The sequence below is a fragment of the Salvelinus sp. IW2-2015 genome, unplaced genomic scaffold, assembly GCF_002910315.2.
Source record: "Salvelinus sp. IW2-2015 unplaced genomic scaffold, ASM291031v2 Un_scaffold3761, whole genome shotgun sequence".
NCBI lineage: Eukaryota > Metazoa > Chordata > Actinopteri > Salmoniformes > Salmonidae > Salvelinus > Salvelinus sp. IW2-2015.
The window spans coordinates 20,006-31,015 of record NW_019945035.1 but is presented as its reverse complement, the minus strand read 5'-3'; the positions used below and the strand labels follow the sequence as shown (position 1 = coordinate 31,015).

The 11,010-nt window shown below is 48.4% G+C and overlaps 1 pseudogene; it reads right to left on the bottom strand.

Moving 5' to 3' along the window:
* Positions 1 to 11,010, bottom strand: part of LOC112076450 (leucine-rich repeat and fibronectin type-III domain-containing protein 4-like) — a 35,449-nt pseudogene that overhangs the window by 14,199 nt on the left and 10,240 nt on the right.

Genomic DNA, 11,010 nt, shown 5'->3' with positions numbered 1-11,010 from the left:
CGATATGCTAGGTTTAGGACGGAAAGCGTGAGGGGGGTTTGCAATGCTAAAAAGGGCTTCAGGGGAAGGACAAGTTCCTAAGTGTTTTTCTATACAAAAGAGGATATTCGGCTCGCGTATAGAAAAGATCAGTAGCGTTAAGGCCTAAAGAAGTAGACCGAGGAAATTTTTGCAGAGGTTGGAATACGTGTAGGTGTTAGGGAGGAAGAGGTTATTAAACGTATTACATGGGATTGAGGGGGGAGAAGTAAATGAATATAGGGTTTGAGGTCCGGAAACCTTAAGAGTTTAAAGGGCTATGGGGAATTGAAGACACTGGGGTGTATACAGAGACTAGAAAAGTGAGGGTTTTAGGTACGAGTGAAAGTCAAGGGTGTGAGGGTGTGATGGGAAGTAAAAAACTAGAAGGGGGTTAAGACTAAACGAAGGCTATGGAGGTAGAGGTTTTGCCTAGATTGAGGTGTGGTGGCAGGTATTATTGTAGTGAGGAGAGGAAATTTTGGGTTTGGCTGTTTAATAAGGGTTAGGGGAAGGGTGGGAAAAGGGGTGGGGGTGGGGGCCTAAAGGGATTAGTTGTGCGAAGGGGTTTAGTCGAGCCCATAAAAAGCGGATTAGGGGAAGAGGTTTTTAGTAGCCCTTTAAGGGGCCATGGGGTTTTAGGGTTATAGGTTCTATTAGAGGAGAATGAGTGTCAGGTATTTGCAGATGGGGCAGGGCTTATTTAGACATAAAGGGTCCCCAGAGGGGAAATGGGGTATTAGCTAAAAAGGAGAGTCAGGGGAAGAGGATAGAGTATCTCACAAGAGTTTATGACGATAAGTGATTGGCAAAGGAGTTTAGTGTCTAGCTACAGGGTTAACCGAGGAAAAGGGTTAGGTGACTGTATAAAAGGAGGGGACACATCGGTTCAGGGGCTGAAAGGGTTAGGCTAAAAGGGTCCAGCGAAAACGCGGTGTGTACAGGTGTTAGCCTAAGGGTTGGGTGGGGAAGTGGTTTTGTCTCAAAGAGCGTGGATCGTTCGAGGGAATCGGATTTGAAGGAAGAGTAGAGGGAGGTATGAAAGGGCGCGGATTTGTAGGCCTCAAAGGAGGCAGAGCGTGTTTTGTATGAAGGCAGCGGCGGAGATGTTTAGGCGACGGATAAGCCTACAGGGAGTGTGGTTTAGAGACAAGGCGTAGCCTCCCATGGCGGGGTTGAAAGGGGAAAGGGCTGTGTACTCTAGAAAGGACAGAGAAGGCAAGGGTGGTTAAGGCCGGAGGGGTAGTGCAGAGGGCCTTTGGAGGAGACCGAGGGTTACAGGGGCGAAGTACAAAGGGTACTAGTAGGGGATAGAGGTTCGCCACTAAACATGGGCGTTCAGTGGCGTCTAGAAAGGGAGTGATTTAGCTAACAACGGGGTTAAGTGTGGAAAGGGGGTTAGGCTAGATAGAGGGTCAGGGCAGGTGTCACCGAAAAGTTTTTGGGGCAAAGAGGGCGGAGTATGGGACGTTAAGAGGGATGCCATGGAGGGGTTAGGGAATCATAGGGAAGGTATGGAAGATAGGGGGTTGTTTATAAGGGACGGCAGGCGGATAAGGGTTAGTCTTGAAGGAGGTTGTAAGGCAAAGGGAAGGATATGGGATAAGTAGGAGGGCATATAGGGATGTGTTAAGGGGGGAGCGGAAGGGTTTGGGCCGAAAGGGGAGGTTAACACTCGCAGGGTTTTACGCTAAAGGGTCTTTAGGGGGACTAGGGTATTTGGGAAAGTGGTTACAAGCCCTAAAAAAAAGCTGGCTTAGTGTGGGGAGTGCTTGAGGGAAGGGTTAATTTCGGGGATAATAAAAAGGTTTGAAATTGAACGTCTAAAACTCGAGTTCGTAGGATCGGTATAAGCTCCACCTAAGAGGACATTTTTATTAGAGGGTGGTGATTGGGAGAAGCATACAGGAGGTTAGCTCTCGGGCTGGGTTGGGAGCGGTTTTGCTCCGGGTATTGGGCGGTTTCCCGGTAGGGAGGTTTTATGCACTTCCCGGTTGTTCGCTGGGTCCTGTAAGGGCGGTTTTCTCACGGCGTGGGACTCCGTGCAGGAGATTGATCTAGATAGGGTTGGGGGGCAGGTATGTTGGGGACCATTCGGGTCTCTGTCTTTCTAACGGGCTTCGTGGTAAGGAAACGGTCGTGTCGAGGATCCGGGTTGGGGGTTGGGGGGTTAGTGGGACATGGGTACTGGTTCGGGTGGGTATTGGTTTGATTAGGGCTACGAGTCTCACGGTATAAGTGACCAAATACCTCAGAAAACAGATGGTGGTTCACGAAAGTATCAAGGGACGATTAATAAATTGCACTAAGGAGGAGTTAGCTCCCCGGTTCAGCGCACCGAGACGGGGTATCTTTAGAAGGTGGTTGCGGAGGAGGTTTAGGAGGCCACCGGGTTATTAGGCGTGGCTCGGATTTCTTGGGGCGTGGTTTGGGGGGATTTGGGAGGGTGATCCTAGCCCATATACAGGGAGGCAGTGATGTCCGTGCTCTACGGGGTTCCGAGTGGGTTGGATTTAATACGGTGTTGGGGGGGCCCGGGGGTTTGCGTTTAAACTGGTTGTGGGGGGTTCGGGGCGGTTTATTTGGTTGATGCGTTGGAGAGGTGGGTCCAGCTCTAGCTACAGTACAGTTTGCCCATCTATAGAGAGATGACCCAGGGGTTAGTTGGGCGTTGAGGGCAGTGCTAGAGGGGTCTTGTATTTGCGTTTATAGGAGGGACTACGGGTGGAATTAATGGGGGTGACACCGGAAGGGGTTTAGCCTGGTTTCTTAGGGACTTCTCAGGCCCGTGCTTAACTATGTTGTAGGGCTGGTTAGGACGTGACATTTGGTGGTGCCTCCAAAACAGCGGTTAGCTAGGGGTTGGAGTGTGTTAAGGGGGGTTTGGTGGGAGAGACGAGGGTTTAGTCGCAACAGTGTGTGAAAGAAGGTGAGGCTTTTGGTTTCCGAGACAGGGGTTGAGGGTGGGATAGTTACGCCGGGAGGCGTACGCGGGGTCCTCAAGGGCTTCTATGGAGTCTCCTTGGTCCCGAACGATCTTCACTTGGGCTACCGTTAAAGCATAGAGCGAAAGGTTAGCAGCAGGCAAGAACCGGGTTTTAGGGGCGGGGCTCTTCCCGGATGCCGGTATTGCTCTTTCGTCAGAGGTTGGGTGGGGGTTAGGGTCTGGATGGGTTGCCACCGCGGGGGTCGGGGAGGTCTGGGGGGTTGGGGAAGGGTGTGTTAGGGTTAGGCCGAAAGGGTGTTGCTTAACGGTGCTGGGGCGTTAGGGGGTGGGGTTCTTGACTCGCGACGCGACCATGAGTGCAGCGTGGGAGAGGCGAGTCCACCTGGCAATGTGTGGCGCTTCCCACTGGTCGGCCAGGTCAAAAAACTAACAGGTTTCCCGGGAGGTTGCTAAGGTTAGAGGAGGTTAGGGGAGGGTTGGGGAGGGGTTAGTGCGGAGGGTGGGAGGGTCGGTGGGAAGGGCTTTCCAAAGCGTGGGTTCAGGGGGAAGGGGGGGGTTAGGGGGGTGGCTCCCCCGGGGTTGGAGGGTTAGTAAGGGTTAGGGGAAAATGGGTTAGGGGAAGGGTTAGCCTATGTTCTAAAGGGTTAGGGGGAGGGTTAGTAAAACTGTTAGGGGGAAGGGTTTAAGCTAAAGGGTTAGGGGAAGGGTTAGCTGTAAAGTTAGGGGAAGGGTTAGTAAAAGGGTTAGGGGGAAGGGTTAGCTAGGGATTCAAAAGGGGAGGGTTAGGGCTAAGGGGTTGGGAAAGGGTTGGAGTAGCTAAAGGGTTAGGGGATAGGGTTAGGTAAGGTTAGGGGAGGGTATGTAAGGGTAGGGGAAGGGTTAGTAGGGGAGGGTTAGGGGGGGTTAGCCTAAAGGGATTAGGGGAAGGGTAGCTAAAAAAAGAGTTAAGGTTAGGGGAAAAGGTTAGGGTTTAGATTAGGGAAGAATTAGATAAAAGGGTTAGAGTTAGGGTTAAGGGGAGAGGGTTAGCTAACATGGTAACATGCAAAGTAGGCTAAAAGAGTTGTTAGTAGTTGAAAATTAAAGATCGTTGTGATGGAGATTCAAACTCGCCAAACGTTGGGTTAGCTCAACGATTGCATATACGCCTCCACCGCCACGACCAACCACCACCTACTTCATATAATTATATGTTTATGTAACCATACCAACATAAATATCAAGCTAACTTACGTGTAGTCTATGAGACCAGGCTGCGGGGCTGTGAGAAGTGTAGAGGCCATAGTTATGGTGTAATTGTGTAGAGAAGGTCAAGGTAGGGTTTAAGGTGGAGGGTTATGTCAATGTTGTATTGTAAACTCGTAGACTCGGACTCAGACTCAGGAGACTCAGGTAAGCAGGAACTCAGGTAACTCAGGTAGACTCAGGTAGACTCAGTAGACTCAGGTAGACCTCAGGCAAATGCAGGTAGACTCAGGAAAATCAGGTACTAGGTAGACTCAGGTAACACTCAGGTGACTCAGGTAGATCAGGCAAATGCAGGTAGACTCAGGTTAGACCTCAGGTAAACTCAGGTAAACTACGCAAATGCAGGTAGACTCAGGTAACTCAGGTATAGGACTCAGGTAAACTCGTACAGTAAACGCAGGTACTCAGGTAAAACTCAGGTACTCAGGTAGCTCAGTAAAACTCAGGTAATCAGGTAACTCAGGTAAACTCAGGCTGCCAGGTAACTCAGGTAACTCGGTAATCAGTAGTTCAGGTAGACTCAGGTAAACTCAGGTAGACCAGGTACACCTCAGGTAAACTCAGAGTAGAACTCAGGTAAACTCAGGTAGACTCAGGCAATCAGGTAGACTGAGTGATGTAGACTCAGTAGTTCAGGTAACCGTAGACTCAGGTAAATACGTAAGGTCAGTCATAACTAGGTAGACAGATAAATAAGGTAGACCCTCAGGATCTCAGGTAAACTCAGGTAGACTCATAAGGAAATGCAGGTAGACTCCAGTAAACTCGGTAGACTCAATGCAGTAGACTCAGTTACGACTCAGGTAAATGCAGGTAGACTGAGGTAGACTCAGGTAAATGCGGTAGACTGAGGTAGACTCAGGTAAACTCAGGTAAACTCAGGTAAAATGCAGGTAGACTGAGGTACGACTCAGGTAAACTCAGGTAGACTGAGGTAGACTCAGGTAAACTCAGTAGACTGAGGTAGACTCAGGGTAAATGCAGGTACTGAGGTAGACTCAGGTAGACTCAGGTAAATGCAGGTAGACTGAGAGGCTTGGTACTGAGTAGAAGGTAGACTCAGGTAAACTGAGGTAAACTCAGGTAAACTCAGGTAGACTGAGGTAGACTCAGGTAGACTCAGGTAAACTCAGGTAGACTCACCTGTACACCAGTGTCTCATCGGTTGTACAGTTGTACTGTATCTGAAACATCCACACCAGGTAAGCTCCAGCCGATTGGCCCAGGTCCCATCGCACCTGTGCTGAAGTAGAAGTGACTCCTTGTATCCCAACCATCCTCTCCTCTTCTTCCTCCTCCTCTTCCTCTATCCTAATCCCTCCATCGTCCTTCTCTCTCTCCGCCACACCACCCTCCTTATCCCCCTCTCCCTCCTCTCCTCTCCTCTCTTCCGTTTCTCTTGTGTTCCCTCCATTGTTAACTTCGGAATTCCCACTTTTTCCAGTGGCGATGTCCGAAGAACCCTGCATTTTTCCATTAGAATTCCCAGCATTCCCAGTAACCGTCACATTCCCTGGAACGTTCTCATTCCCATTTCGATTCGGCAACAGAATGATATTTAGATCCACCGTTGCGGTAGCCTCCCCAGCCGCGTTTATCGCTATGCACGTGTACACTCCGTCATCCCTAGCAACCGTAACGAAGAGATCCAATGTTCCATTCCGGAACGATGTCGTCCGGCTGGAATTCGCCACAATCCGATCATCGGGGGAGACGAAATGGATGATTGGTTCGGGGTCGCCGATGGCTCTGCATTTCAGGGTTGCCCTTTGACCTTCCAGGACCCAGAGCTTGTGGGTGTGTCTGGTGATGAGGGGCGGTTCACAGGTAAACTCCTCCTCAAGGATGGACCAGAAATACCTGGACAGGTGTGGCAGAGAGAGAAGGTTAACTATAACATTCACTGAGAGACACAGTATCTATATCGCTCTATTTAAACATCTGAATTCAAATCTATTATCAAAATCATCGTCGTCCTGGTGGAGTTGAGAATCGGAGCTCACGGTAACGAACGAACGGAATCGGACACATCAAAGACACTGTCAACATCATCTGTTTTACCTGCCGGCCAGGTGAGGGGGCGTGGCGCAGGTCTCCATGTCGTCCTCTCGTACCAGCCTGCGTAACCATAACAACTCACAGTTACAGTGTAGCGGGTTCCCTCCGAAGTTCAGACTGATGACGCTGTTGTAGGGAGTGGGACTGATGGCTCCCGTCTGAGACCTGCAACATAATTCTACAATAATGAGTCATTTATAAGTAAGTCATTTGACAGTTCAGTTTACTCTGGAGCCTACTCTCATACCACAACAACAACAACAAGAATTTAATTAATTATGATCCTTCCAAAAGCATCCCCAATTAAATATTTACAGAACTTCAGCTTCACTAATGTAGAAAACCAACATGTCCTTAAGGGATGTTTGGATAGTTTGATTTCTATTTAGCAGCCGCCAGTGTCAAAAGCAACTTACAACAGTGTGTTTACATTTTAGTATCAGTGGCTACAGCTGGAATCAAACCCACGGCGACCCTAGAGTTGCTATCATCACGATGTTATCGGGTAAGTCGCACACGTTGAATAGATATAACGTGTCTATTGGGGGTTGCACCGGTAACCTACCTGGCGAACACGGGGTCAGGTGGCAGGGTCCTCAGCCTATTAGAGGTCATATCCAGGCGAGCCAGCTTGTACAGCCCTCCAAAGGATCCCTCTGCGATGTGGTCTATCAGGTTATGGTCCAGGTTCAGGGTGTGGAGACTGGCCATGTTCTGGATTGACTCCCATGGGACCCTGAGGAGGACATGTGGGGTTATAACACATCATAAGCACTACATAGTGATGTGGTCAGGGTGTGGAGACTGGCCATGTTCTGGATCGACTCCCATGGGAGACCCTGGGGAGGACATGTGGGGTTATAACACATATAGACTATGTGATGTGGTCTGGGTGTGGAGTGCCGTTTGATTCGATCCCATGGCGACCTGGGGAGGACATGTGGGGTTAATAAAAAGCACATAGTGGAGTCTACCGGTCAGTTCTATATCCATGGGCCTGGAGCTGTGGGTTACATATCACACAGGTGTGTCTATGATTAGATCCCAGGTTCAGGGTGTGGAGACTAGCATGTTTGGAATGACTCCATGGGAACTGAGGAGGAATGGGGTTATAAACCCTCATAAGCACTACTAGTGATGTGGTCCTGGGTGTGGGACCTGGCGTGTTCTGGATCGATCACTCCCATGGACCCTGGGAGGGACATTGGGGTTATAACAACATCATAAGCCTACATAGTGATGTGGTTATCAGGTTATGATCCAGTCAGGCGTGTGGGAGACTAGCCATGTTCTGGATCGACTCCCATGGGACACCTGAGGAGGAAATGTGGGTGTTATAACCACATCATAAGCACTACATAGTGATAGTGGTCTTGGGTGTGGAGACTGGCCGTTGTTCTGGGATCGACTCCCTATGTGGACCTCTGGGAGGACTGTGGGGATTATAAACTATCATAAAAAGCACTACAAAACTAGTGATGTGGTCTGTAGTTGAGGATGGCGGCACGTTTATTTTGACTCTGCAGAAGCTGACGTTTTCAAAGTCAACATGAGGAAGGGGAACGTATAGGTCTTTCGGCAAGAATTTTTGGAAATACCTTTTCAAATTGGCAACGGCTCAATTACTGACATTTGGGACTGTTTGAAAGTAATGAACATGGTGTTTTCTCTGTATAGATTAATTTTCTATACAGACATCCAGACATGTTGCTATAGCAACAACAGTAGTGTTAACTTCATCCCCATGATATATAGATATCAAAAATCGGACAAAATATAACTGTACCAGTCTAAGTTTGGCCACACCTACTCATTCAAAGGTTTTTCCTTTATTTTTACTTTTTCTACCAATGAAAATAATAGTGGAAGACATCAAAACTATGAAACAGCACATATGGAAATCATGTAGTAACCAAAAAAAGTGTTAAACAAAATCAAAAATATATTTTATATTGGTGATTCTTTAAATTACGCCACCCTTTGCCTTGATGACAGCTTTGCACACTCTTGACATGCTCATCAACCCAGCTTCACTGGAATGATTTTCAACAGTCCTTGAAGGGAGTTCCTAATATGCTTGAAGCACATGTTCTGGCTGTTTTCCTTCACTCTGGCGGTCCCAACTCATCTGCAAACCATCTCTATTTGGGTTGAGGTCGGTGACTGTGGAGGCCCAGGTCATCTGATTGCAGCAACTCCATCACTCTCTTCTTGGTCTAATAGCCCTAACACAGCCTGGAGGTGTGTTTTTTGGGTCATTGTCCTGGTAGACCCTCTAAAACGCAAACCAGATTGGGATTGGCGTATGCGCTGCGAAGCGTGGTAAGCCAGTGCTTTGTTAAGTGTGGCCTTTGAATTCTAAGTAAATCACTGACAGTGTCACCAGCAAAAGCCCCCACACCATCAGCACTCTCCTTCCTCCATGCTTTCATGTGGGAACACTAAAATGTGGAGATCAATCCGTTCACGCCTACTCAGCGTTCTCACAAGACACACGGCGGTTGGGAACCAAAAAACCTCAAATTTGGACTCAATCACACCAAAGCACAGATTTCCAACGGTTCTTAATGTCCATTGCTCGCGTGTTCCTTGGCACACAAGCAAGTTCTTCTTCTTATTGTGTCCTTCAGTAGTGTGTTTCTTTGCAGCAATTCAACCAATGATGGCCTGATTCAACCAAAGTCTCCCCTTCTGGAAACAAAGTTTTGATGTTATGAGATGTGTCTGTCCTTGAACTCTGTGAAGGCATTTTTTGGGCTGTGAATCTGAGGCTGGTAACTCATAAATCAATCATAATCAAATCAATTTTTATTAGTACATACACATGGTTAAGCAGAATGTTTAATGCGAGGTGTAGCGAAATGCTTGTGCTTCTAGTTCCGACAATGCAGTAATTACCAACAAGTAATCTACCTAACAATTCCCACAACTACTACCTAATACACGACACACAAGTGTAAGGGATAACGAATAATGTACATAAAGATATATGAATGAGTGGTGTACAGAACGGCATGGCCAGATGCAGTAGATGGTATAGAGTACGGTATATAATCTGAGATGAGTATGTAGGGTATGTAAACATAACGTGGCATAGTTTTAAAGTGGCCTAGTGGTACTGTATTACATAAGAATGGCAAGATGCAGTTAGATGATATAGAGTACAGTATATCATATGAGATGGGTAATGTAGGGTATGTAAACATTATATTAGTGGCATTGTTTAAAGTGCTAGTGGTAGATTTTTACATAATTTCCATCAATTCCATTTTTAAAGTGGCTGGGAGTTGAGTCAGTAATGTTGGCAGCGGCCGCTAAATGTTTAGTGGTGGGCTTTTAACCCAGTCTGTGGCCTTGAGATACGAAGCTGTTTTTTCAGTCTCATCGGTCCTGCTTTGAATGCACCTGTAACTGACCTCGCCTTCTGGGAATGATAGCGGGGTGACAGGCAGTGGCTTGGGTGGCGTTGTTGTCCTTGATGAACTTTTATGGCCTGACCTGTGCCATCGGGGTGGTGTAGGTGTCCTGGAGGGCAGGTAGTTTGCCCTTGGGTTCTTTTGGGGGGTGGGGGGGGGCGTTTTCGTTGGGCAAGGAACCCTTCAAAGCTTACCCTGGGCTCCCCTTTGGGGCCCCCTTGGAGGGGGAACCTTTTTACGGGTTTTTTTTTGTTTTTTTTTTTTGGGGGGGCCCCCCGCGGGGAAAGGGGCAAGGTTTTTTTTTTTTGGCGGGGCGCCGTACCAGGCCCCGCGGGGGGGGGTGGGGGGGTTTTTGGAGAAAATAAAAAAAAACAAACATAACAGCCCCGAACAAAAGGGGTCATCGTCTTTCTATAATACCCCGTGGATGGGCTCCCCTTTTTTCGATTTTTTTGGTGTTTTTTTTGTTTTTGGCCCGCCCCCATTTTTTTCCCGGTTCTTCTTGTAAAGGAAACAATAAAAAAAAAAAAAAAGTTTTTTCTTTTTGGGTGGGTTTGGTTGGGGGGAGGGGTTTTTTGTTTGGTGACAGCCGAATTTTTTCAGCTCCTGCGGTTGAAGAGGGCTGCTCGCGCCTTCTTCACGGACGCTGTGCTGTGTGGGTGGAACGCAATTTCAGTTTGTCCGTGATTGTGTACACGCGAGGAAACTTAAACCTTTTCCACCTTCTCCCACTTGACCCGTCGATGTGGATTAGGGGGGTGGCTCGCCTCTGCTGTTTCCTGAAGTCCACAATATAGCTGCCTTTGTTTGTTGACCGGGCTTGAGTGGGTGAGGTTATTTTTCCTGACACCACACTCCCGAGGGCCCTCACCTCTCCGGTACCGTCTCGTCGTTGTTGGTAAATCAAGCCTACCCATGTAGTGTCATCCGCAAACTTGGATGATTGAGTTGAGGCGTGCATGGCCCACGCAGTCGTGGGTGACAGGGAGTAAAAGAGAGGGCTCAGAACGCACGCCTGTGGGGCCCAGTGGTTGAGGAATAGCGGGGTGGAGATGTTGTACCTAACCGTACCCCTGGGGCGGCCCGTCCAGGAAGTTCCAGGAGCCGTTGCTTACAGGGCGGGTCGAGACCAGGGTCTCGATGCTTGATGAGAGTTTGGAGGGTACTATGCGTGTTAAATGCTGAGTGTAATCGATGAACAGCATTCTCTCACATGGGTATCCCTCTTGTCAGATGGGTTTTGGCAAGTTGGTGGCAGTTGGTTGCCGAATTGCGTCGTCCTGTGGACTATTGGTGGTAAGCATTTGGAGGTGGGTCTGGGTG